The sequence below is a fragment of the Heteronotia binoei genome, chromosome 2 (genome assembly GCF_032191835.1).
Source record: "Heteronotia binoei isolate CCM8104 ecotype False Entrance Well chromosome 2, APGP_CSIRO_Hbin_v1, whole genome shotgun sequence".
NCBI lineage: Eukaryota > Metazoa > Chordata > Lepidosauria > Squamata > Gekkonidae > Heteronotia > Heteronotia binoei.
In genome coordinates, this window is record NC_083224.1 from 81321978 (window position 1) to 81349770 (window position 27793).

Here is a 27793-nt window from a genome sequence, read left to right on the forward strand (position 1 = left end):
GAACATTGGTGCTGACTACAGTTATAAGGCATGGAGAAAAGCACATTCTCCTAATGTTGGCAGGCACATTCCTTTACTGCACATATTCCACAGCAGGATCCAGGACCTGCATTAACAGCATTCAACAGAAGCTCACAAAACTTCTGATTTAATGTACTAGTCTAAAATTACAGACATCATCCAAGAATTTCAGCCACCATTTTCAACAATTCTTACACATGGCAGGCTGCCAAAGTATGAATAAGCCTTCCATGAACATTCCTAGGCATTCCTACCCAATCATTTGAAATTTAAGAATTTAAACAATGCCATGATGCCTCTTAGGTGAAGGTTCTTCTGTGATTTCAGTAAGCAGTACTGAAGTTTTTATAGTTTATTATAGATTTATGTTCCTATTTGTGGATTTCATTAGAGACCTGTAAAAACTACTACACTTCTTGATTAGTCATTTGTTTTACTGGTACACACAGATATGATGTCCAAGGATAATGATTTGTTGAAATAGTCTGCCGGACCCATTACCCATTCAGAAATGAGGAGGTGCTTTATAACAACCTTGGAATTTACAACAGGATGCTTGCCTGCATCAAATAATTGTAAGTTGTCTGAAGGAAATCAGTGTTAACTGGCTGAACTGAGATTCTGACTTTTTGGGTCCCCACCATACATTTGATTTTTCTGAGCTTTTAACTGAGATGCTGTATACTGATATTGTATTTTAAAACAATGCAGCATATTTTCATATACTTTCATCAGCTTCTCAAAATATACATACCCTGGGCGTCTTGGTGGAGATTTGGACTATCATAGTAGGAATGCATGGGCCAACCTCAGGTGCAGCACTGCCAGTATTCTGACTTATATGCAGGGCAATTCTAACTTCTTAAGTAACCTACAGGCCACTGACAGAAGAAGAAGACTTATACCCCACCCTTCTCTCTGAATCAGAGACTCAGTGCGGCTTACAATCTCCTATATCTTCTCCCCACACAACATACACCCTGTGAGGTAGGTGGGGCTGAGAGGGCTCTTACAGCAGCTGCCCTGTCAAGGACAACTCCTGAGATAGCTATGGCTAACCCAAGGCCATTCCAGCAGCTTCAAGTGGAGGATTGGGGAATCAAACCCGGTTCTCCCAGATAACAGTCTGCACACTTAACCACTACACCAGACTGGCTCTCAAACAGACTCCAACAAAATACCACCCTGGTAGCAGCAATGCATAAGCTACACAGGAACATCCTGCTCAACACTAAAAAGGACTACAAGCCAACAGAAATATTATTCATGATGATACTACAGCACAGCTGGCCCCAAACGTTGCCACTTTGTCACCCACAATTACTTCTAATCTGGGGACACTGTGTTTTAATGTTAATAACACTGTTGTGGAGCTCCACATGTTCATGACTGATTTTGAAGCTGTTACCATTCTTCAGCACTGGGACTTCAAAGGAAAAGCTTCTGCACGAAATTGCTGAATTATAATTTAGTCAGAAGTATGTGTATGTTAACTAAGATTTGAACACTAATGTAACTAGTGTTAAATTAGATTAGGTGAAACAGGAAGAGTGTGTTATCACCAACTACAGCTATGATAAATGGTTACTCTGTTTAATTTGTCTAAACACAAGTTTTACATAGAAATTCTACAGGTGATATCTCCTGCATTTCAATTACTCTGTTCACCAGGCTTTCCCCTGTCCATATAATAGAGTCCAGTAGCACCTTTAAGACCAACGAAGTTTTATTCAAGGTGTAAGCTTTCCTATGTACACACACACTTCTTCAGATACAACGAAATGGGAGAAAACCATTGATACTTATAGACAGGGTTGCGGGGGACAAATTAGCATATAATATGATGTAGACATTTTGAGACAGAGACAACAAGCTAAGTGCACAGGGTCAACAGCTGTATGGATCCAAATAAGGGGAAAACATTTGAAGCAATAAGATATGTCAAAGTAGGAGATAAGTGTGTTTGAGAATATTTTTAATTGTGGGAAAGTTAACTTTATGATGCCCATCTGCCTCCCCTCAAACGTGAAGGTAGCAATTGCTATATGTTGTTGGGTCCAGTGATTGTGTTGTCTGGGTGTATGTGGCAGCAAAGTTGGCATCTGGGTTTATTGCAAGCTGTAGTACCAGTGTCCATGTTCAAATTAAATGTTGCATTATTGTGGGTGAGGAGTTGTTTGAGACTGGGGAGTTGCCTGTGTGCAAAAAAAAGTTTGCCCTCAGTACTTGTGAAAGAGTACTTTCACAATGACATTGTCCAGTGGAGGCTGTAAGTAACTGATTATGCATTGAACTATTTTGAGTTGAGAGCTGTATGTGACCACTAAAAAAAGGTAAAGGTAGTTCCCTGTGCAAGCACCAGTTGTTTCCAACTCTGTATTACAACGTTTTCACAGCAGACTTTTTACAGGGTGGGTACTCATTTTACCAGCCTCAGAAGGATGGAAGGCTAGCGGTGTTCTATTATTGTCTTTTTTTAGTCTGTCTTGTAATGGGTTTTCTCTGGGTAATAATAATAATAATAATAATAATAATAATAATAATAATAATAATAATAATAATAATAATAAGTTTTTATTTACACCCCGCCCTCCCCACCAAGGCAGGCTCAGAGCGGCTTACAAAGCATGATATAATATCATGATATAAAAATAAACAGATAATAAAATCAGTAAACAATGACATAAATACAATATATAAACTAATATAAAACAATACAGCGGTGCTACAATCTCTGTTTGTCCAAGATAGCTTAATATTAGTTCTGGTTCCATCTTAAAAGGCTAGTTGGAAGAGGGCGGTTTTGCAGATCCCATAGGGCCCGCACCTCCTCCGGCAGCTGATTCCATCATTGGGGTGCTTTTATAGAGAAGGCCTGCTCCCTAGTTGTTTTTAGTTTGGCCTCCTTAGGCCCAGGGATTTCCAAAATATTTTGTGAGCTGGAGCGCAGTGCTCTCTGGGGAACATATGGAGAGAGGCGGTCCCTAAGGTAGGCAGGTCCTCGGCCATATAGGGCTTTAAAGGTAATAACCAGCACCTTGTAATGAACCCGGTATACAATTGGCAGCCAGTGCAGTTCTCGCAGCCTAGGCCGCACATGTTCCCACCGAGGTAGTCTCACTAGCAGCCTGGCTGCTGCATTCTGACTAGCTGCAGTTTCCAAGTTCGGTAAAGGGGCAGCCCCATATAGAGGGCATTACAGTAGTCCAATCTTGAGGTGACCGTCGCATGAATCACTGTTGCCAGGTCGCCTTGTTCCAAGAAGGGGGCCAACTGCCTCGCCCGTCTAAGATGAAAAAAGGCGGATTTGGCAGTGGCAGCTATCTGGGCCTCCATTGTCAGGGAAGACTCCAGTAGCACTCCCAAGCTCCTGACCTCACGCACTGGTACCAATGGCACCCCGTCAAAAGCTGGAAGGGAGATCCCTCCTTCTGGACTGCTGCGACCTAGGCAAAGGACCTCTGTCTTCACTGGATTCAATTTCAGCCCGCTCAGCTTGATCCAATCAGCCACGGCTTGCAATGCCTGGTCCAGATTCTCAGGGACGTCGGCAGCTCGGCCGCCCATCAATAGATAGAGCTGGGTGTCATCGGCATACTGGTGACAACCCAGCCCATATCCCTGGCAATCTGCGCAAGGGGGTGCATGTAGATGTTAAATAACATCGGAGAGAGAACCGCCCCCTGGGGCACCCCACAATTAAGTGGGTGCCTCTGGGACAGCTCTCCCCCTATCGCCACCCTTTGTCCCCGACCTTCAAGGAAAGAGGAAAGCCACTGTATCCCTGAATCCCTGCGTCGGCGAGGCAGCAGGTCAGCAGCCGGTGAGCGACCATATCGAACGCCGCCGATAGGTCTAGCAACAGCAGTACCGCCACACCACCTCGATCCAGATGTCGCCGGAGATCATCCATGAGGGCGACCAGCACTGTCTCCGTCCCGTGGCCCGGGCGGAAGCCGGACTGAAAAGGATCTAAGGTGGAAGCGTCATCCAGAAAACTCTGCAACTGCAATGCCACAGCCCTCTCTATAACTTTGCCCCAAAAGGGCAAATTTGAGACCGGCCGGTAATGCGCCAATTTGGCCGGATCTGATGTAACCTTTTTCAGGGTACCATTCTGACTTTGTTAATCTTTTTCCTGACTTCATCAGGTGGATACTTTAGTTCAAAAAAAGGTTTGTTGTAGATTTCCCAGGTGCGAATCTCTGTCTATATGACTGGAGCAGACGCAGCTGTAGTGTAGAACCTGGCTGTATACAATGGATCATTTGGCATGTTTAGGATGGTGGCTGGAGGTATGTAGGTATATTTGTTGGCCAGTAAGTTTCCGGTATAAGGTAGTGTGTATGTGTTCATTGTGTATTTTTACAATAGTGTCCAGGGAATGTATTTCTTGCATAGATTGGTTCATATATCCATATAGTTCATGGATCTGATGAAGTGGACTCTGGCCCGTAGCAATTTATATGTAGAGCTTTGGGAATTTAAGCTGTTGGGCGGAGCAATGCAACTACTTAATTTGCATGTTGATAGAAGTATATATTGCTAGTTTGTTCATTATAATCTTGGTGGGTTGTGGAGTATGAAGGTTGGTCATTCCTGAATTGTGAGGGGGGGGAAGAGGGCAGGGGGAGGAAGTTTTTTAGAAATGCTTGTGTTTACTCCAAGTGACTGTGTTATTGCTGAAAAGCCTCAGCTGAAGAAGCAGTAGGTAGGAGCTGCAAAGAAAGCAAAAGGATTCTCATTCAGGAACTTGCTTCTCATCTGCTCCTTCCATATTGCTAAACTAATTTCTTCTAGTGTGGGCCTTCTGTCCTAGTCTCTGTTTGCTGGGATAACATCTGAGGGAGGAGGTTGGGCCCCAAACTGTCTCTTTGAATCAAAGATGATTTCTTTTAATGTGTTTCCTCCTACTCCCTGCTGGCTGAAATAATTTCCAGGGAGGTTAATGGTCCTCAGAACTTCACTTCAGGTTGGGGGCTTGGTTTCAAGAAACTGTGGTAGCCACCCCTGATTGTGCTGCATTCTACAAGAAAATAGCACTTACAGCACATTGACTACCAGACTGAGGGAACTATCATCTCCCAAAACAATTTTTTGCCAAGGACTGTACTTTCAAAACATTTGCTGAGAGCTGCAGTCTGAACTAAATCTCAACTTGATAGGCTATCACTTATCTTCAGCCTCTGGATATTTGGGTTGGGAAGGAAGTCTAGAGGTGGGAGCACCATATCCAACGGTGCACATGTATTTCTTTCTGTTACAATAAATACAGTATTTTTTAAATTTAAGCAGGGTGTTTGTGTAGAAGGGGGAGCAATAAGAAAATAGATCCTTGACCTTGAAGTTGCCCTTGGTTCCAACACCTGGATCACATACACCACAATAAATCTGTTAGGCTTTAAAGTGCCACAAGTCTCCTTCCTTTATTTTTCACTGTAGTTAGAAATATCACTTTTTATAATCATTTGACTTTAGCAGTTGGGGGGCGTATTACTGTGGTAACAATTCCTAATTCACACATGATCTCAATAATTACCTTCCTACCTCTTTGTGCTTAGTTCTCACATACAGGGGGAAACATCAAGAATCCAGTAGTACCTTAGACTAACAAAATATGTAGCAGGCAATGAGCTTTCATGAGTCACTGCTCATGTCTTCAGATAAAGTATGGAAATGGGTAGAAGAAGAAGATATTGGATTTATATCCTGCCCTCCACTCCGAAGAGTCTCAGAGCGGCTCACAATCTCCTTTACCTTCCTCCCTCACAACAGACACCCTGTGAGGTGGGTGGGACTGAGAGGGCTCTCACAGCAGCTGCCCTTTCAAGGACAACCTCTGCCAGAGCTATGGCTGACCCAAGGCCATGCTAGCAGGTGCAAGTGGAGGAGTGGGGAATCAAACCTGGTTCTCCCAGATAAGAGTCCACGCACTTAACCACTACACCAAACTGGGTAAAAATGTGTCATCCGTCTTCCCTTGTTTTCTTTTAGCATCTCCTCCATAACTTCAGCCATTCCTTTTTAAAGCCAGTTAGTAATGGCCATAGTGAAGCATTCTGTGTTTTCTTTTCATAAATGCTTGCATAGGTGCATTTGGTAACCTCATCCTATTCAAATGTTAAAGTAAGCTTTTAAAGAAATACAATTAATAGGGATGGCTCTTCTTTGAATGGTTTACATCTGTAACGTACTGAGACAGGAGACGTTGGTAGGGCAACATGCTTTAATGGAGGCACGTTACAAGAGAGAGAACACGCGGGCCGGGTCCCGCTTATATACAACTCCGGGAACCTCCTTCCAGACAGGCCAGTCCAATCCTGGCCTGTTGAACTTCCTGCCACAGCTGGTGATTGGCTGGGTGTTCGTGCCCTGCGCTGAGCCGCCCGGGGACAGCCCGGTCTCTCCGCGCAGGGTCGCGCTGGCTGGTTTTATGTCATTGCGTTATTGCGTTGTATCGTTATCTCGGTACACTACAACATCCTCAGGTTTTTAACTTAAAATTTGCCCAGCACTGTGTTTCACACAGCAGCCAACCAGTTGCCATAGAGGGCCAACAAATAGGGCATAGAGGCCAAGGCCCTCCCTTGAAGTTGCCTCTGAATGCCAATGCTGCCAGGCAGCAGCAGGGAAGGGCCTCAGCCTATATGCCCTGTTTGTTGGCCCTCCATGGTAACTGGTTGGCTGTACCAGATGGAGCAATAGACTGATCCAACTAGGCTATTCTTATATTTCTACCCACAGTGCATCCAGTCTTAACAGTTATAAACAGTAATTTCTAGGCCAGGCTTCCCTGTGGACACTTTTAGAATTCTCAGACCAGGGAGTAAGTGTTATCACAAAATGGCTACCCTGCAATGCAGGGAATAACTACAGAACTTTGGACAGTAGAAAGTCAAGCATCCTACAAGCAATGTAGCCATTTCCAAATGGTGCTTTCTGTTATGCACAAGGATGATGCCACCTGGGCTATTCTGAAGCAATACATCAATAAAGTGGGAAAAAAGTCAAGGATGTTCCTTTACTTTAAGTGAGATATATTTTGTTGAAGAAATAGGCGGGCACCAGGAAATCAACTGGAGAACACAATGGTTTAAGTCAGTTTGTAATGTTGTCCTAACACAAAATGCAGATAACTCCTTCTACCCATTTACATCTCATATTTTAAATTTGTTAGTTTTTAATCTCATAATCCATGCTTTTGGGACTTTCACATTAGCAACCCTTTCTGGGGGTGTGAGGCTGGTAATATAGTGATTTTTTAAAAGTAATCTTTGCATCAATAAGGCCTCAGATTTAGTGGGAGCTCACAGGAGTGCAGCTCCTGAACCTTTCTGAGAGTTCCTCCTTCTCCTCCTGAGAGTTCCACCTCCTTGTCCATTGACTAGTATGTGCAGCTGCATAACAATCCCTGGATGAGCTCCACCACCTATTTTTCTACAAAAGAAACCCTGGCATCAATTATATTCAAAAGTATCAATACATCTGTTTCTCAACATGGCAGATCTATGGATACTTAAGTCCAGAGATTGGAGCCACAGACTGACAAGTAGGGTTGCCAAGTCCAATTCAAGAAACATCTGGGGACTTTGGGGATGGAGCCAGGAGACACTGGGGACGGAGCCAGGAGCAAGGGTGTGACAAGCATAATTGAACTCCAAGGGAGTTCTGGCCATCACATTTAAAGGGACAGCACACCTTTTTAAATGCCTTCCTTCCATAGGAAATGAAGGATAGGGGCACCTTCTTTTGGGGCTCATAGAATTGAACCCCCTGGTCCAATCATTTTGAAACTTGGGGAGTATTTTGGGGAGAGGCACTAGATGCTATAGAGAAAATTTGATGCCTCTACCTAAAAAATCAGCCCCCCCCCCAGAGCCCCCGATACCTCCAGATTAATTCTCCACATAGGGAATAATGAAGTGCCCAGCAGACATTTCCTCCCCCCCACCTTTTCTGGAGAATCTGAAGTGAGGGATTGACATATCTACTCACGAGTTGCCAGCGGCGTCACTAGGGCGGGGCCAAGGGGGCCATCGGCCCTCCCCCAGAGCATTCTCATTGGCCCCAGGCACTGACCCATGACCCCCCCCCCCCAACAAGAAGGGGCTGGCCCTGGGACTAAAACGCTGCTGCTGTGTGGGCTGGCCGGGATTCTGAAACCGGGGCCGCGCTGCCGCCTCTACCACAAGGGGATCAGCATTCTGTTCAGCGGGGGTGAGTGGGCGGGCTGGCTGAGCTTCCCAGCTCACGCTGCCGCCGAGTTGCTTGCTTTCTGTGCATGGGGGGGGGGGGGGGGCTGGGCTTCCAAAACTCCAACGGTGCCTCTGCTGAGTGAGTCCTGCCTGTTTTCTGTGTGCCTGGGGGGTGGGGGGGCGGAGGGGCTTCCCAAACCGGTGCCGTGTTGCTGAGTTGCTTGCTTTCTGTGCATGGGGGGGGGGTGGGTGGGCTTCCAAAACTCCAACGGGGTTGGATTACGGGGGCTGGTCACGTGACCAGAGGTGGCTGGTCATGTGACCAGAGGGTGGATGAGGGAGGGGCCATGTGAAGTGGGTGGGGTTGTGTGCGGAGGGGGTGATGCAGCCCTCCAAAAGGGGTGATGCCCAATGGGGGGGTGACTTGAATCAGTTACACCCCAGGGTGCAACCCACCCTAGTGACGCCTCTGCGAGTTGCTGCCAACTTCTTCAAAGTAACACAAACACACCTTTCCAATCGGAGAGTGAAGCCTCCAGAGGTTGAAAGTCACATGGTGGCTGTGGGGGTGGGGCTTCCCCCTGCCAGCCAGCTGACTGGGGACGGGAAGGAGCCTGGGAAAGTGGAAGAACCCCTGCTGGGATCTGGGGATTGGCAAGCCTACTGACAAGATAGGTCTTTTTACACATCTAAAAAAAGTCTCAGGTTTTCAGGAAAATCTGAATATGTATATATAGGGGTGAAAAACCTCCAAAATAATAGAAGCACAGCCTGTGGCATTTTAATGTCACAGAGAGATTAAAATGTGGAATTTAGTGCTAGATGATGTAGTGATTGACTGCATGAATAGACAGCTTTAAAAGGATGATAGGTCTATCAGTGGCTTTAAAAGGATGATAGGTCTATCAGTGGCTACCAGTCATGGTGACTGAGGGGAACCTCCACATTCAGAGGCACTAAATCCCATAACTAGGAGATAACATCAGAGGAAGGTTTTGGCCTCTATGCCCTGCTGTTGGGCCTCCAGAGGAACTGGTTGATCATTGTATGAGACAGAGTGCTAGACTGGATATACCACTGATCTGGTCCAACAGGGCTCTTAGGTTTTTATGTAGATTTAAGATATAGATGCCCTCTGAGATATGGCTATTTGTTGCCAGGCCACCAAAATAGTACTCCCAGCTTTCAAAGTTTGGTTTCTGCCACTTTTCTTTCTGCTTTTCAGGGCTGTTTCAGCCCTTGAACGGGAACTCACTGGGGATGGCAGCAACCACCATGTGACTTGCTACAACTCACCTTGCATGACAGACTCACCTATGCCCAGCTAGTTGCTACTGTTCAACAGCAGCAAGGTACAGTGGTTAGAGTTTCAGACTAGGATTTGGGGGACCCTGGATCAAATCCAACTCTGCTATGAAGCTTGTAGTGTCCTGGGGACAGTTACACATTCTCAGCCCAGCCCAACCCACCTAACAGAGAGTTGTGTGCTGATAAAACGGAGGTGTACAGAATGGTGTAAGTTGCTTTGGGGCCCCACAGGGGAGAAAAGCAGGGTATAAATGAAGTAAATAACATAAATTAACCTAAAGCTGGGAAGGTGCAGATAAACGGTAGGTTGATTAGTGGAAAGGAGAGAAGGAAGCAAGGAAAAGTGATGATATGGAAGTTGCCAGGAGGAGGGCAAAAAGAAAAAGCATGGGGACAGATTTATTTATCATATTGCAGAGTTACACACGGGAAGCATAAAATACCTAATCAAGTTGATACAATGGGTATGCAGACCAATTCAGCAATGCCCTTAAATACAAATATATAAATCTTCAATCAATTGCCTCTGCGAGGTGCACCCTGGATGATGTTAACTTTTTGCCTGTAAGACAATTGTAGGATCTTCTGGCTATACTACACACATGGAAACAATAAAACAACCCAACAGTCCTTCTCAGGATTACTTGACAAGTCAGGGGTGTCGAACTCATTTGTTATGAGGGCCAGATCTGACATAAATGAGACCTTGTTGGGCCAGGCCATGTCAGGTTGGGTTGAGCCATGTCAGGCCAAGCCATGTGTGTACCTATTTAAGATTAGGCAGCAGAGATACAAATTTTATAGAGAACGCAGACAAACACAACTTAAAACATGCTTAAAACATTAGAAGATATTGGATTTATATCCCGCCCTCCACTCTGAAGAGTCTCAGAGCAGCTCACAATCTCCTTTACCTTCCTCCCCCACAACAGACACCCTGTGAGGTGGGTGCGGCTGGAGAGGGCTCTCACAGCAGCTGCCCTTTCAAGGACAACCTCTGCCAGAGCTATGGCTGACCCAAGGCCATTCCAGCAGGTGCAAGTGGAGGAGTGGGGAATCAAACCCGGTTCTCCCAGATAAGAGTCCGCACACTTAACCACTACACCAAACCGGCTCTTCGGTCTTAAAGATGCTTTCTTTGTATTTCTCTCATGGGAACCAGGGAACTGGGCAAAGGAAGCTCTGGGGGGGAGCCTCATCCAATAGAAGTAAAAGAGGCTTGGCTCAGCAGCTCTGCTGTGCGATTGAGAGAGCCTGGCGAAGCAAGCTATTCCTCCCCAAGGGAGCAGACTCAGCCAATGGAGAAAATAGAGAGTTTGCTCTGTAGTTCCTGCGCGATTAAGCAAGCCTTGCAAAGCAAACTATGACGCAGAAGGTAGCAAGAGAGAGGGAGAAAGAAACAGATGACAGCCAGTTGCTCGGGGGCCTGATAGGAGCCCTCTGGGTGCCTGATTCGGCCTCCAAACTGCATGTTTGACACCCCTGTGAAAATGGGTATAGGACACTGCACCCAAATCTGCCAAATGGTCACAGAGAAACAGGGAGCTTGAGCCCCCCCCCCCCCACAAGTCCTTGCAGGATGCCCAGTGCACAGCTTGACCCAGCCTAGTGACTTGCACCACACATCTGGGCCACAGTTTTCCCAGGTAGAGGCTGCTGGCGGAGGGAAGGAGATAAAGCTGAAGAATGGGAAGGTTGGTTGGTAGGTGGGAAGGAGCGAAAGAACCAGGAAAAGGGGAGAGGCTATTGGGACTTTCAGGGAACAGAAGAAAAAAAATGGAACCCCCTCCCCTCCGTCTCTCTTATTCCAAAAAAGGCAAGCAATGTGCTTTGATTTACACTTTAAAAAAACACCATATGTAGGATTGCCAACTGGAGATCTCGGGGTGGAGCCTGAGAAGGGTGGGGTTTGCGGACCTTTGGAGGGAATAATAATGTCACAGATCCCACTTTTCAAATAGGCTATTTCCTCCAGGGAACAGATCTTTTTTGTCTGGACATCAGGTCCCGACTTTACTGGAGGATGGCAACCCGTAGCGGATACTACAATATTTAAAACAAGACTAGAAAGGGAAAGATAAAAATCAGGGTAAAATATGGCAAAAGCAGAGGAATAGCAAAAACTGCAGCGCCCATAAATATCGACACTCTATGCGCCTTCCTGAAGTAACAGCTTCCAACCTGCTGGTGTGAGACGAGCCGCGACTAAACCGATGGGGCCCTTGGAACTACATTTCCCAGCAGACGAAATAGGCAAAGGAGAAGGGGTGTGGCTTGAAATAGTGGAGTGCTGCCCTCTTTTGGGTACACCTAGGAAGTTGAAGAGGGAGAAGGTGACAGTAAATGAGGGGGAGGTAGAGCTGTCCGTAGCTTACCAGGGGTTGGGGAAATAGACGCGCCCCAGGCAACGGACAGGGGAGTAAGTGTGACAAGTGGACTATCTGGTGACAAGAGACAGCGCGACAGGAAAAGGCGAGGCAAAGAGAGGTCACCGAAGTTGGATCAAGTTTACTAAGTGGCTTTGGTGGTTTCCCTCTAAGTGGTCTGACCTTCACGGGAGGGTAAGTACGGAAAGATCGGGGACACTCGCTTACAGTAGGCTTTGGGAGAACGGCACTGTCTCAAGACGACGCTTAGTAAAGCTGGTGGGTCTGTTCTACCGAGGGTAGCAACTCCTGTTTCGCGGGTGAAGAGGTGAGAGAAAGGCCGGGAGGGGACTACATGAGCGGAACCCCATTTAACGCGTAGGAGCTTCTACGCAAAGCAGGTGAAGGAGGGCAAGAAGAGCCAAGCCAGCGCGTATAGCCGCGGGGAGACAGCTATAAGAATTAGGCCCGGGGGCGGGGGGAGAGCACCGTGAGGTCAACTAACAAGGGATAGGAAAAACTCCGATCGCCAGAAAGATTTGTGCGCAAGACTTTTTGTTTGTTTGCTTGCAGCATAGTGAGGGGGGGGGGGGGTGGAATAGGAAAAACGCTGGATTCTGATTTAAATTTTCCCCGAAGAACGTTAGTGATCATAGGAAGGAAAGAAAAGAGGTGCGTTGCCTAAAGAACTCTCCGGGACCAGCAGCCAGGCGGCAAAACAACTGGGCGCACTGGGAAGACACAGGAGCGTTGTTGCGCTTGTGAGTTGCCGACGGGGTCTTTCTTGCCTTTCCTCCCTCCCTCCGCAGTCTCAGCAGTGCTGGTTAGCGATTAGAGGGGAGTCGAGGAGCGCTCTTATGTAACTGTTACTACTCTAGAGAGCGGGGAGGCTGAGCTGGGGAACTGCCGGGTCAAGCGGGGTTGCGCTGGGGTTAGATGTCCTGCGTTTTTTGCACCCGGCGGGGAGGTGTGTTTAGTCTTGTTTATGAAACCGTCGTCCTCACGTTTAGAACACGAGCCAGAGAATCCGAACTAGTGGTGCTCGCCTGCTGCCGCGGCAGGACGGAAGTTCCTGGTGACAAGCGGGCAAAAGATTCTCATTAGCTTTAATTGGTTATTGTTGTTGATTGGAGTCTCGGGGCGCTCCCACGTGCGTGCCATTAGGAGAGGGCGGAAAGAAATGCCGGTCGCGTTACCCAGCCGGCCCGCGGCGCTGTTTTGTAGTCAGGATTGAAATTCAGCACCCAAAGTGCAAGGGCGATGGCGTCACATGTCCGTCTTGGAGGCCTGAGACTAGCTCAGAGTTGAGGATGGACTGAACGCCTTTGCCCTTTACAGAAGAAAAGTTGAGTTTTTCCTGGTCCAGCTCTTATGTCTGTAAGAGCAGCCCAACACGAAGACCTTGAAGCCAATGAAGCTTTGCTTATCGTAGACAATGTAGTTGTACTAAAAGCGTCACTCGCAGGTTTCGTTTTTGTTTCAGTCAGGAAGACAGCAGGCGAGTCTGTTGAAAACTTTAAGAAAAGAAGCAGAGCAGCTGCAACTTTTCTCACCTCTGCAATGTTGTTGTTAACCATTCAGTTGTGTGTTCAACTCTTGGCGATTCCATGGGCCAGCTCTCTCCACATTTTCCAATAGTGTACTGTTTGTGTTGTTCCACGCTCAGGCTGGTATCAACTTTTATGGTGTCTAGCCGTCTTTGGTGGCCAATCAAGGCATAATTGCTTTTCCTTGTGAGTTCTTCTGCATGACATTGTCAAAATAAGTCAGTCGCAGTTTTGTGATTTTTCCTTCCAGTGCCATGTCTGGTTTTATGCACTTCAGTACTTGCTTATTTGTCACCTTTGCTTTCCAAGAATATGCAGGAGCTTTCTCCAGCCCCGCAGCTCAGTTGAGTCGATTTTTCTCCTGTCGTGCTGCTTTGTGGTCCAACTTTCACAGACATAGGTAACTATGGGGAACCCAATAGCACAAACTACCTAATCAGCTTTTGGTTGTTAGACTGATGTCTTTGTGCATCCATATTTGATTTATGCTCGACATTACTGTGCGACCCAGTGTTATTAGATGTTTTATTTCTGAACTGCACTTTGGTTGATCAGTGATCCTAAGGAAGTGAATTCTTCCACACATTCAATCTCTTCATTGTCATCTGTTATTTTGATGTTTTTATTCTTCTCAGTGTTCGTGATCCTGGTCTTTTTGATGTTTAGGAAGAGGCCAGACTTCTCGCTTTCTTTGATTTTCTTGATCAGATATTCCAGGCCTTCTTTAGTTTCCAAGAGGAAGGTTGTGTCGTCAGCATATCAAAGATAGTTGATATCCCTTCCTCCAATCTTTACCCCAGTTTGACTCTTCCAGCTCTAACTTCCTCATGATTGTTTCAGCATACGTTTTAAATAGGAATGGTGAAATAATGCAATACTTTGGTCTTAAGTACTATGATGTTAACAAGTTGTATCTCCTGAGATTCTACATAACTATTAAATGTTTACAGATTTGCACAACATAAATGCTTCAGCTATCAACCGGAGATGCCATAGTTTAGTATTCAGCAGACATGTCTTCATTTTAGGAATTCCATCTTTATGTTGACCTTGCTACTGCACCTTTAACAATCGGAGACCCAGCATGGTGTTGTGCACAGTATTGTACTAGGATCAGGGAGAGACAGGTTTGAATCCTCAGTTTATCAGGGAAGCTAACTGGTTGGCTTAAGGCCAGTTGCTGTCACCCTAACCCAGGGGTGTCAAACTCATTCTTTATGGGGTCTGGATCTGACATAAATGAGACCTTGTTGGGCCGGACCATGTGTGTTGTAAATTGTAATTCCAGGTAGCAGAGATATAAACTTTATAAAGGACATAGACAAACACAGACATTTAAAAAACTTCAAAATCATGATTAATACATTAGCACTTGTTGGTCTTAATGGTGCTTTCTTTGTATCTCTCCCGTACAATCCAGGGAACTGGGCAAAGAAAGCTCTGATTTGTTCCTTCCTTCCCCAGGGGTCCAGGAGGGGGAGGAGCCTTAGCTAATAGAAGGAAGAGAGGCTTGGATCAGTAACTGTTGTGCTGGGAAAACAAGCTATCCCTCCCCCTCCCTTCCTCCTCAAGGAAGGAGCCTCAGCCAATGGAGAAAATAGATTCTATGCTCTGTAGCTCCTGTGCAATTGAGCAAGCCTGGCAAAGCAAGCTGTGATGCAGAAGGAAGCAAGAGAGAGGGAGAAGGAAGCAAATGACAGTCAGTTGCCCATGGACCTTATTCTGTCCCCGGGCTGCATGTTTGAGACACCTCTGCCCTAACCTAACTGGTTGTTGTGAGAATAAAGAGGAGGTGGAGGATGATATAAATTCCTTTGGGTTCCAGCTGGAGAGCAAGGTGAGTTAAAAATACAGTTGCCATATCACTAGTAAAGGAAGCACTGCCAGGGTCAAGACTTAAAAGTTACAATCAGGGCTCTTTGTTTGAGCAGGAATGCACAGGAACACGGTTTCAACTAGCTTAATGTCATTTGCCTAATATGCAAATGAGTTCCTGCTGAGCTTTTCCTTCAAAAAAAGTCTTGGTTACAATGAAACTCAAACCGTGAGTGTGTGAGACAGTGAGAGAATGTAAGTGAGGTTGTACCTTAATGTTTCTTAAAAGACAAAATTATTTAATGTAGTTTCTCAGTTGTCACAATAGCTAGTGAGTCTGCAGCTGTTGTTTGCTGTACTATTCTTTAACAGAATTTTATCTCTGTTATTGAATCATATTACCTGTCAAATTCTTACAATGAGAAAATGTGAACAGAAGTGAGTCAAGAGAGATTTTCCTGGGTAGTTGAGGCTGCCTTCCCCCCTGGCTCTGTGCCTATAACAGCAGCCTAACGGGTGGAAGTTAAGCTGGTGAAACTTTTCCTGTGATGGACATAATGAGGGGAGAAAGCTCTCCCTGTTTAATTTCTGCTTCTTAGGATGTTGTTGGAGGCACAGAAGGAAGGCTAGTACAAACATGAAATTCCTAATCTTAAAACATGTTTACTGAATAAACCATAGCAGCTCCGGTGACAGCAGAAGTGTCTGTGCTGTGTAATCCTCCAATTCTGCAGACAACTACCTTGTTCTCTCTTTAATTGTTTGAAATGATTTTTGAGGACTTTTTTTTTTAAAGATGCTTTATCATTCTGGGTCCTGGTAATTTTTGTCATGGTTCGAGATAGAAAATGGAACAGGTAGCAGATGTGTGGACATTCCTTTTCTCGCTGTTAATTTCCTGTATGATATTTGTTTGGCTTCCTTTCATCTCCAGCAAAGGGGGCAGGGGTCTGAGTGGGGCTGTGCTGGCAGGTCCCTGCCTGCTTTTTCTCGGTCTTCTCTCTGTTTAAGTTGCTAGATATATTATTATGAGTGACTGGCAAGCAGATCTTGTAAATAATGGGAGCAGTCTGACCTTTCTCTGTAGCCTTTTTTCCTTAGACATGAACTCAAGCAGAGCTTTCTCCTTGAATTAGAAGTTACATTAACCTGGGTCTGTGCTGTAGACTAAAAGGACCTAAGTGCAAGTTTAAGGATTGCTAGGTCTGGATGTTGATAGCTGGGGCCTTTTTTGTTTTTTATTTACTTCATTTATGCCATGTCTTTATTCCCAGGGGGACCTAAAACAAGCTTCTATTGTTTTCTGTTCTTCATTTTATGGTTATAACAACCCTTTGAGCAGGCCTCAGATTCAGTGGGAGCTCACAGGAGCATAGCTCCTGAACCTTTCTGAGAGTTCCACTTCCTCCTTCTGAGAGTTCCACCTCATTGTCCATTGAATAGTATGTGCAGCTGCATAACAATCCCTGGATGAGCTCCACCACCTATTTTTCTACAAAATGGCCCCTGCCTATGAGGTAGGTTTACACTGAAGGCGTGTGACTGGCCCAAGGTCACCCAGCAAGCTTCTGTGGTAGAATGGGGATGTGATCTGAACCTGAGTCTCCCAAATCCTAGGCTGGCACTCTAGCCACTGTGCCCCACTGGCTCTCATATAAATCTTATATTTTGAATATATATTATAAAAACAATATTTTTTAAATGTGTGGGATTCCTGGTGCAGAATTTAGGAAAGCTTCAAAGAACATATGAATAGCCTTGCTGGGTCAGATAAAGGTTGGGATACATTGTTTCCCACAGTGTCCAACCAGATGTTTCCAGCAAGCCTGGCAAACTTGAAGGCAGCAGCCCTCTCCTATTGCTGTCCTCAAAACTGATATTCATAGATATACTATTCCTGAATATGAATGTTCTGTTTAATAATTCTACCTAAAAGCCCTTTTAAAGGTCTCCTAGCCTGGTAGGTATCACCCCATCTTGTGGCAGTGAGTTCCATACACTAATGATGTGTATTGCTTAAAAAAATTATTGTATCTTCTCTGAATTTATTGCCCATGTATTTCAGTTCCACATTTTAAAGAATTGTGCAGAAATGAAGTGTCAAAGGGTCCAGACAAATAGGTGTGAAAAAACCTCAGCTTGAGACCCTGGAGAGCCGCTGCCAGTTTGAGTAGACAGTACTGACTTTGATGGACTGAGGGTCTGATTCAGTATAAGCCAGCTTCATATGTTCATATGTCATTGGCTGTAGCTTTCCATGAAATTGTGCTGCAGTGGCTAGAAAAGCTGCACCTGATTTTTCAGGTGGCCTGATCGTTCTGTCCTTTCACCTTCACAGTGACCAGAAAGGTATCATAAGAAGGTGGTTTCCCTAAAATGTACAAGACTCTTTTGCCTTTTAAGCAATCAGGAAGTGCACGGTGTACAGGAAGGTTGTTCTATGAAATTTTAAGCAGCGACCCTTCCTCAGGTGAAGGCCAGTAGAAATAGCATAAAATACTCCTTGTGTGTGAACATTCCTTTAGGGAGTTTTCATAATTTTTTTTTTTAATTAGGCTCTGAATTTTGTACATCCTTAAAGAGAATGTAAGGCAGTCTGTAAGATGTTTAAAAATGCCACAGGCAATATTTTCCTGTATGTACACACAGTGCACAAGTGGTTCAAAGGCACTATTACAGTCATGTGACACATGCCATAATGATACAGGAACCCCATCAGTGAGTGGGTCTGCCAGTGCTAGAAATCTAGATGCATCTTGAGCTCATAAAAGCCATGAAAGCAGCTGAATAAACACATCTTATTGAGATGTCTGTGCATTCTCTCTTGTTGGCAGGAGGGAAGGAAAAAACATGTATGTGAGGTGACTGATTAGCAGAAAACATGTGACTGTGGCAGCCATTCATTCCGAGCTACTGCAAGTGGGGTGGGAAGGTGGGAGGAGGAAGAGAAGACGCTGAGTCATTCAGTTAAGTGAGATTGTTAGAGGTTCATTAGATGCTGTAAAATACCAATTTTCAGTGTCCAGGATATGGTTTTCAATTCAGTGCTAGGAAATTCCTGGAGATTCTTGGGGTGGAGACTGGGGAGGGAGCTCAGTGGAACATAGTGCCATGGAGCCCAGCCTTTAAAAGCAGGCATTTTCTCCAGGAGAACTGATCTCTGTGTCAGTTGTAATTCTGGGGAGAGTCCGGGCCCTACATGAAAGTTGGCAACCTTAGCCAAGAATATATTGTCAACCTTGGAGCTATTGACTCTGTAGCCCAATCTCCATTTTGATATAGTCAGAATAAATCAGTATGTGTCCACTTTATGCTGTGGGGATGTGAAGGCTACCATATATTGGAGAGCATGCCTTGATTCCATGCACAAAGCAATTCAAATGTTTCATGTTGGTCAGATTTTCACACTCATTGTGCTTCTGGAAGGGTTTTGTGTTTTTTGGTGGGGTAGGATTACAATGTTTGGGGATTGAAGTGAGCTCAGTTTACAGCTGAGCACACCAGCACTCAAACTATTTTCTAAAGTTTTGCGATGACCAAGGGAACATTTTTTTCCGGGTCTGATTAATCATGTATTGCAGATATGTCAAAATAGTGCCCTTTATCTGAGAAGATCACAGTTCCATAAAAGGCAATGGGGACTGTTTTGTTTCAGAATTTCTCAGTCCTGTGGAATATGAAACAGACAGCATAGTTTCCCGGTATCTGCAGATTTGATAGGCAGTCCTAGTATGTGCAGATACTTAATTGCTGTGCTGTATCAGGGATGCTTTCCAACTGATGTTGGACCAACCAGTGCCAAGAATTGTCCTTATCAGCAGGAAGTGGCAGGAGGGTGTGAATCTAGGGTTTTTTTTCCCCTTTCCACATGTCTTTGTTTTCAGTCTGTGGCAGTATGCAGTATGCAGCATGTGCAATGTGGTGTTTGAAACTGGGCCTTGCCTTCCATCCCAGGATTTATGGGGTAAACATGTATTGCTCTCTAGATAGGCTACAAAGAGAGAAATCCTCTCAACAATCCAAAGGCTCAAGAGCAAAGACATGCATGTTCATGTGTGAGCTGTACCTCTGGCTGCATTACTAAAAAAAATCTGTTAATGGCAGTAAGCTGTATTAGGAAAACATATTAAATACAGCAGGAAACACAAGGCAATGGGACTGCAACAAAAAGGGGGCATCCTCGGGGGGGGGATTATATGGTCTTCCCAACAGTGGCTGGAAGCAGTGTTCCCTCTAAGCTGAATTAGTGTGAGCTAGCTCACAGTTTTTTAGCTTCCAGCTCACACATTTTTGTCTTAACTCTGGAAGGATGGCCCCAGAGCAAACTAATTTATGCAGCAGCCAAATTGCTCACTCATAACTTCAATACCAGCAGCTCACAAAGTAGAACGTTTGCTCACAAGACTCCACTACTTAGAGGGTTGGAAACCTGATGTTCCTTTATCATTATGGTGGTGATGGAATGTGCCATTGAACTGCAACCAACTGATGACGACTCTATAGGGCTTTCAAGGCAAGACACATTCAGAGGTGGTTTGCCATTGAATGCCTCTGCATAGCGACCCTGGACTTCCTATTTATCATAGTGGTTGTGCCTAATTGGAACTGAAATATCAGAAGTGACCTTTGTGTAGCTCTGCACCCTGGCTTGAAATAATGGAGCACTATTATTATTCAATTGGCAGATGAATAACTTTTCTGATACCTGGCCTAGAGTGATGGTAGTCTGCCTTATAGAGAACTTCTTTGTGGCAATATTTTGGAATTCTGGAATATCATGGAATGCTATCTTAAGGAATGCATATGGGTGTGTTGTGACGTATATATAACAAACGGGGCTTAGTGTGTGACACATGCATTTGATCATTTGGAAAGATTATAGTTTTATGGGTAAATTGAGTTGTTTTAAAAACTGAACATGAGACCAGTGAGATGCAACACTTTCATCTACTGTATATATAGAGATGTGTGGTATTATTGCAGTGATTCAGACATGTAGCCCTTTTGAAGTCTGCTGTCATGGCAGTGGCCTCTGTGGTGCTGCAGTTGCACAAACTGTATGAACCTTCAATAACCGATGTTGTGCAGGCTTTGGTGCAGCCCTTCCTGGCCTTTGTTCATTGCTTTAATGGCATTAACTGAGTTTTCCAGAGTTGCCTAGCAGCTACGGCTGTGTGGAGTATGTTTGGCAAGAAGCCTATTAGGTAAACTGCTGACTGAGACATGAATGTTATGTTTTGAAGTAAGTGACTCTAAGCCCTGTTGTAAGACACTGAAACAGTAGCACACGACACACAGATGATGGCAGGACAAACTTTCTCTCAGGTGAGGCTTATTGATTGTTTATGAAGGCATTTGTAGAGGCACCACTGGTACATGTCACTGTTGACAAAGCAGGTGCATGTGGACCTCCCAATTATGATAGTAATCAGTATGAATTGGAGTGCCCATGCTTAGAGATTAATCTGAGGTCCACCTCAGATGAGCCACTAAAATGCTTGATTATGCAATCAAAATGTGGAGGTTATCAAAGGAATTTTATCCTGAGATGACAAAACTCTGCTTACCTGTGGAAAGAATTTCAGGGTGTGTTAGGTGCAGGCTAATGCTCTTGGATCCTAACAGGCCAGTGAGGGCCTCTTTACCTGTTTAAAAAGGCAGTAGAAGCATATCTGTCCTGCTTTGCACTGCTCTTTGTAATTTGCAAAAAGGGAACTTGCACATGCCTCCTGTGAGGAAATCTGCTTCAGATGCAGGTGGAGTATAGTCATCTCCCCAGTGGGGAGCTATAGTTTGACTTTCCTTCATGATGAAAGAGAGTTGAACAAAATACCTTTGATGACTAAGATGTTAATTGTAGGTGTATATAAATGGCCTCCCAACTATCAAATGAAAAGCAGATGTGAGCGACTGGTCATTTCATCACAGCGAGTGACACAGTTACAGTTGAGTCCAGTAATATCGTAAAGACCAATGAGTTTCAGGGTGTAAGCTTTCAAGAGTCAGAACTCCCTTTGTCAGACAAAGAAGTGTGCTCTAACTTTTGAAACTGCTGACTGAAACCCTTGGCCTGCTACTGGACTCCAGTCCAACTGTCTTACTGCAGACCAACACAGGTACCCTCTGAAACTATCAACAGTGTGTGGTGCTTAACCTTTTCACCATATATGATTTTGCCAAAGCTGGAAAAGATTTTCAAACAGGCAGTTTTTATTAGACAACGGTCCATGTGGAAAGGGCTAAGCATTCTCCCTCTGCCACTCCCAAATTAAATTTGCTGCTTATTGTGGTTGCTTTTTATTACCCAAAACAAAACTATCAATCTGAAGTATGTGCCCTAGGGTTGCCAATCTATAGGTGGGTCTTACAGATTTCCCAGAATTACAATTGATTTCCAGACTGTGGAGTTCAGTTCCCCTGGAGAAAATGGCTGCTTTGTAGGGTGGATTCCATAGCGCTACCCTGTTGAGATTCCCCACCTTCCCAGACTCTGCCCTCATCAGGTTTTACCCCCATGTCCCAAGGAATTTCCCAGTCTGGAATTGACAGCCCTAGCCATGAGACAATCTAGTTTGGCTTTTAGCTTTCCAGTGGTTAATTTTATTTTTGTTACACTTTCAACGTGCACAGTGTTTTACAATATCCCAGTTATGAGGCAGGCTGATTAGAGAGACTGACCCTTTGATAATTATAGCCGAGTAGACATTTGAACATGGGTTTCCCACATCCAGTCCAGCACTAGATTTATGCATTGTACTGGCTCCCAAAATGATGATTCTACTGTGACCATAAAATGAAGAACAGAGCAATAACACGTGAACTCTGCTCTATAAATAAGATTCCCAAGTGCATAGACAACTATTTCCCCATTCTTTTTCAGTAAAAACTCTGTGTCTCCTTTCTGACTTATAGCAAATGCAAGGGGTGGATGTTCTAGCACAACTGTGTTGATTGCCCCAAACTTGTCTGTTTCCTTACCATCTGCTGGAAGCAGAGCAGCCTCTTTGACTTACCTGATGGAGAGTGTTTGCAAACATTCAACAGTAGCCACTTTAACCAGCACCACTTAGTTACTGGATGTTTGTTTTGTTCTTTCAAGGAGCCCACTGTGGCAGATATAGATCATTTTTAAAATCCAGGCTTGTTGGAAGAAGGTAAGGATCAGAACAATAAATCATTGGTGACATACTTTTTATCTTAAGACACTGTCCAAGTGATTTACAGTACCATCACAAGTACAAGTCCACCCTTCTATGTCCATTGAATAGCATAACTCTGCTTAGGATGACACCTAGTTAAGGCATTTGCCTGATGTTCTGTATTAGTGGCACATCATTTGGCAGAGCTTGGACAACACAAGCTTTTTCTGTATCAGTGCAATCCACTGCACAGTACTTTCTTCTTGGGTGAGCGTATTGAGGATTTCTAGTCTTGTAAGGCTCCTTAATCCAAAAAGTGCAAGAGAATTGTCTGGCTGGTGGTGATTTCCTGAGCATGAGTCATTGAGTTTTGGTGGCCGCTTCTAGATAAGATCCCAGTGTGCTTTTGTGTTGGGAAATTCAAGGGGAACTTCACAGCTTCATACTACTTTGTGGTGTCCTTAAACATTTTTTTTAATGGCTGAGAGACAGAAATACATGCAGGGGTTCAAGCCAGCTGAGCTCTCTCAACTGAGTTGGGGGGCAAATTTAGACAGGCAGCATTATTGTACATAGAAGACTAATTGTTACCCGTCACCATATTTCGTCCTTAGTACCTGACTGTAATCAGATTGTAACAATCCACACAATTGAGATGCTGCAACAATTCCAGGAAGATGTTAGCAAAACAATCCAGACCAGTTACAGAAGAAATGATATGTGTGTATGTGCTACAGACATACAAGTTTATGAGATAGTAGGTCATGGATGAAAAATTATTCTTGACCGTATATATATGGTGATCAGCCAAACTGTGAAAGTAGAGTTCCATAGAACAAAGACAAGGAAAAACTTTCCAATTTCCCATTGCCACAGTCTCAAGTATCTCTGATTGGCAAAGGGGAGTAGAAACTTGGAAACCTCGGTATCGTTTGTTCCATTCTTTATTTCATTTGTATCTTACCTTTCTCTCTAGTGGGGATCCGAAGTGCCTTATACTGTTGTGTCCTCCATTATAACATCACAACAACCCTTTGAGGTAGGTTAGGCTGAGAGTTTGTGACTCACCCAAGGTCACCCAACAAGCTTCCATGGCAGGATGGGGATATGGACTTGGATTGTTTGACATTCTTAACTGCTGTGCCACACTAGCTCTTATTTGAACCTTGGTTTCTGGGATAGATAGCCTAGTGTTGTGGGAGGATCTTGTATTCCCTGACATAACTCATGCGCACCTGCTTTTTAGGAAGATTCCTAATTAGATATAAGGAGATTTATTTATTTGATTTCTATCCTGTCTTTCTCACCATTGGGGATGCAAAGCTGCTAACATCCTGTTCTTCTGCCCTGTTTTATCCTGACTGGCTAGGTTGAGAGTGTGTGATTGGCCCATGGTCACTCAGCAAGCTTCCATGGTAGAGCAAGGATTCAAACCTTGGTTCCCAGATACTAGTTTGATCCTCTAACCACTACATCATTCTGGTCCAAAATGCTGCAGCCAGTTTATTGTTGGGGCTGGGATATAGGCATCATATCATGTCTGTGCTGAAAGATCTGCACTGACTGTCCATTTGTTTTTGGGCACAAATCAGAGTGATAGTTCTTACCTTTTAAGGAATTATATGTCTTGGGGCTGGGGTGCTTGTTACAGTGTCTGGCCCACCAGTTATGGTCCTCTTCCCAATTCCTACTTCCTTTGCTCCTGTCTTCAAAGGTGACGTGAGTGGCTACCACAGACAGGGCTTCTTCAGCAGTGGCATATTACCTTTGGGATACTTACCACCTTGAGATTCTCCTGATGTCTAGTTTAGGCCCCAGGCCAAAATATCTCTCCTCATACAGGCTTTTACTTGGAGGATTTCAGCTGTTTCTGTGGCTTGTTTCTATCATTTTAGAGGAGGTGGTGGTGGCTACAAGCATAGCCAGCTTCAAGAGGGGGTTAGATAAAAATATGGAGCAAAGGTCCATCAGTGGCTCTTAGCCACAGTGTGTGTGTGTGTGTGTATGTGTGTGTGTGTGTGTGTATATATATATATATATATATATATATATATATATATATATATATATATATATATATATATATTTTTGGCCACTGTGTGACACAGAGTGTTGGACTGGATGGGCCATTGGCCTGATCCAGCATGGCTTCTCTTATGTTCTTATGTTCTTAGACTGCTTCTGTAATACTGATAGGTTTAATTTTTAATTATTTTATTGTATTTGCTTTGTGAGTTGTTTCAAACAGGTCTTTAGGGAAGGCTGCATGTGAATTTTCTGAATAAAGAGATTCCCACCATTTATTCTTACTTGATTCTCAGATAGAAGATTCTGTTCCACGTGGAGATATCCAAAGGGCTCAGCATTCCCGAGTCTATCCTATCAATGCAGAAACATAAGGTCTGATGTATCCTCTGTCACAAATCAACAGCAGAATAAGGTTTAGATATCTAAAGTTAGATATCTGAAGAAGTATGCTGTGATGGACTGGATAGAACTCTCAGTGAATGACGGCTGGAGAAACTCACTGTGATTGGCTGACAGTCCCTAGTTGTAACAACAGTAACAGTTGAGAGGGAAAGTAAGAGAGAAATCTCTTCACTCTGAGACAGAGCTGGAGTTGGAATTAGAGCTCTAGTCAGTGAGAGAGCTCTTGGGTGGTTTCACACAGAAGATTTGTCCCAATTTAGCCCTGCCTCCCATTCGGATTAAAAGTGCACAATCACACGAGCACATATGCCCTCCAAGCTACACCCATACTCACCCCCCTAGACACCTCCTATCCTCATTAAAAAGCTACCTAGATTTTCCCAGTAACATCCCCCTGAATCGGATGTAGGTCACATAATCAGCTGCTGTCTGAATGCCCTGGGGCCACTCATAAGCAGAAGAGCTGTGTGATTCTGCCAAGCCATTTCCAGCAGGATCAGGGTTCCCTCCCCTCACCCCTCCCTGAGGTGCACTTCTCCAATTGAGCGCACACAGGCCTTTTTTAAAGGGACAACCCTTTCCACAGTGGGCCCATGGTTGAACCAGGCTAGCAGTGTGAATGGACAACCACTGAACACTGCCAGGATCCTGCTGCTTCAGCAGCAGCTGTCTAATTGCCCAGAAATGGTGCAAACTTTAGAGGATTTTTTCTGAACGCGATACAATCGTGTCAATTTCACAGTGTGAAACCAGCCCTAGTCTGTGAGAGGAAATCTAAAGGAACTAGCAGGTGCTCTTTTGGGAAGCTCTTGAGTTTGTGGCAGAGAGTGTCACAAGGCAGAGCCAAGTTCAGAGGCTCTGCTGAGTGGTTCTGATCCCAAGACTAACGGGCAGACTCCATTTGTGTGAGAGAACAGAAACACACTGTGAGAGGGACTAAGGTCCCTGTCAGTTTGGAATCCCAGAAGACAGACTGATATCCCAGCAGAGAAAAGGGGACTTGGCAAAAGAGTTTGAGGTGCAAGAGTGAAGGGCCTTAAAGGTGCCAAAGTCCAAGGTTATGGCTCTTCCTGAGAAGAGGATAACTAGTCTCCCAGGGAGAAAGGGTCTGAGATGGGAGGTCTGACACAGCCGCAATCAGTTCCTCAGAGAGAGCTAGTGTGAATATCTAAAAATCAAAACCTTTACCAGCAAGGTTAATTTTAAGAAGTGTTGTCCAGTTGAGGAAAACACTGGGCATTTTATAAAATAACAACTTGCCTACAAAAGGTGTTCCTGTACTGTTTTTCTGCCTGCTCATAAATTCTAATCTTAAAAAACCCTTTATCCTCCCTTTCCAGCCAATCTGTTTAAAAATAAATCTTATTCTGTTTTTATTATATAAACAACAAAACCAGTGCCATTATTTTGTTTCTGACAAGTAAAATTTTGGTTCACCTGAGGTACTCGGCAAGGTGTGACAGGAATAAAAGTGCCCCCCTTTGCCCCTCTGGCCCTGGCTCATCACATATGCATGCACATGAAAGCTCTTACCTTGAATAAAAGTTTGTTGGTCTTAAAGGTGCCACTGGACTCTGAACTTTATTGTATTACTTCAGACCAACACAGCTGCCCACCTGGATCAACCCAGTAAATGGCAGTTTGAGTTAGGAAGCAGCCCCTGAATTACAAAATAGCGTTAATTTATTTCTTGGAGAAATGGGTTTCTGTAAATGTTATTGTTACAGGATTGGATTCTGTAACAAACATTTCAAATCCATTATGTAGGTGCCATTTGAGAATTATAGTGAGGGAGGTTGATTTCTTGCTTTATATAGCACAAAGTGCTATTTTTGGAGAAGAGAAACAACAGTAGAAGTTAAAAAATAGGAGATGGTCAGTCTCTCTCTCTCTCTTTCTTAAGCTGCAAAGAGATCAGGCTGCTTCTCTTAACTTGGTGTTTATTTCAGCTCCTGAAGATCTTACTGCAGTTAATGAAACTGCTAGCATCTTGTTTAGTGTTTGTCACCTTGGATTATATAAAAATATTTTTGGGATAATTCTCTCCCTCTCCCCCCCCCCCACACCAGTTTGGCCCCTGACTGACTTTTGTAATGTGTTCAAGTCATGTGAACAATAATCAGGTTTGTTTGGAAACTCTCCTGTGCTTTGCCTTGTTCGTTCTGTTTGTAATACTGGAATAATAGTACCTGCTTTGTAGTAATAATAATAATAATAATTTTTAATTTATATCCCGCCCTCCCCACCGAAGCAGGCTCAGGGTGGCTTTACTGTAAACATGACTGAATAGATTCAGGGATGCAGCATCATATGGTAGTCAGGTGGCTATCAGTCTACTTGTGTCTTGGTGGTTACCTGCAACCTGATTTAGAGGGGATTTCTCCTTTCTGTGGAGTGGTTTCCCCCTACAGTCTTCAAGCTGGATAATGAAGTATGGCAGGAGCATATGCACAATACAGTTTAAGAACATAAGAACATAAGAGAAGCCATGTTGGATCAGGCCAACGGCCCATCAAGTCCAACACTCTGTGTCACACAGTGGCAAAAAATGTTATATACACACATACACTGTGGCTAATAGCCACTGATGGACCTGTGCTCCATACACTGTGGCTAATAGCCACTGATGGACCTGTGCTCCATACACTGTGGCTAATAGCCACTGATGGACCTGTGCTCCATATTTTTATCTAAACCCCTCTTGAAGGTGGCTATACTTGTGGCCGCCACCACCTCCTGTGGCAGTGAATTCCACATGTTAATCACCCTTTGGGTGAAGAAGTACTTCCTTTTATCCGTCTTAACCTGTCTGCTCAGCAATTTCATCGAATGCCCACGAGTTCTTGTATTGTGAGAAAGGGAGAAAAGTACTTCTTTCTCTACTTTCTCCATTCCATGCATTATCTTGTAAACCTCTATCATGTCACCCCGCAGTCGACGTTTCTCCAAGCTAAAGAGTCCCAAGCGTTTCA

The 27793-nt window shown here is 44.4% G+C and overlaps 1 protein-coding gene across 1 annotated transcript in view; it reads left to right on the forward strand.

Annotated features, from left to right (window-relative positions):
- Positions 1-11836: 11836 nt before the first annotated feature.
- TFEB (transcription factor EB) overlaps positions 11837-27793 on the forward strand; it is a 121387-nt gene continuing 105430 nt past the window's right edge. Inside the window, exon 1 of the mRNA XM_060231432.1 lies at positions 11837-12085. The gene's annotated coding sequence lies outside the window, so the exon portion shown is untranslated. The remainder of the gene's footprint in view (positions 12086-27793) is intronic.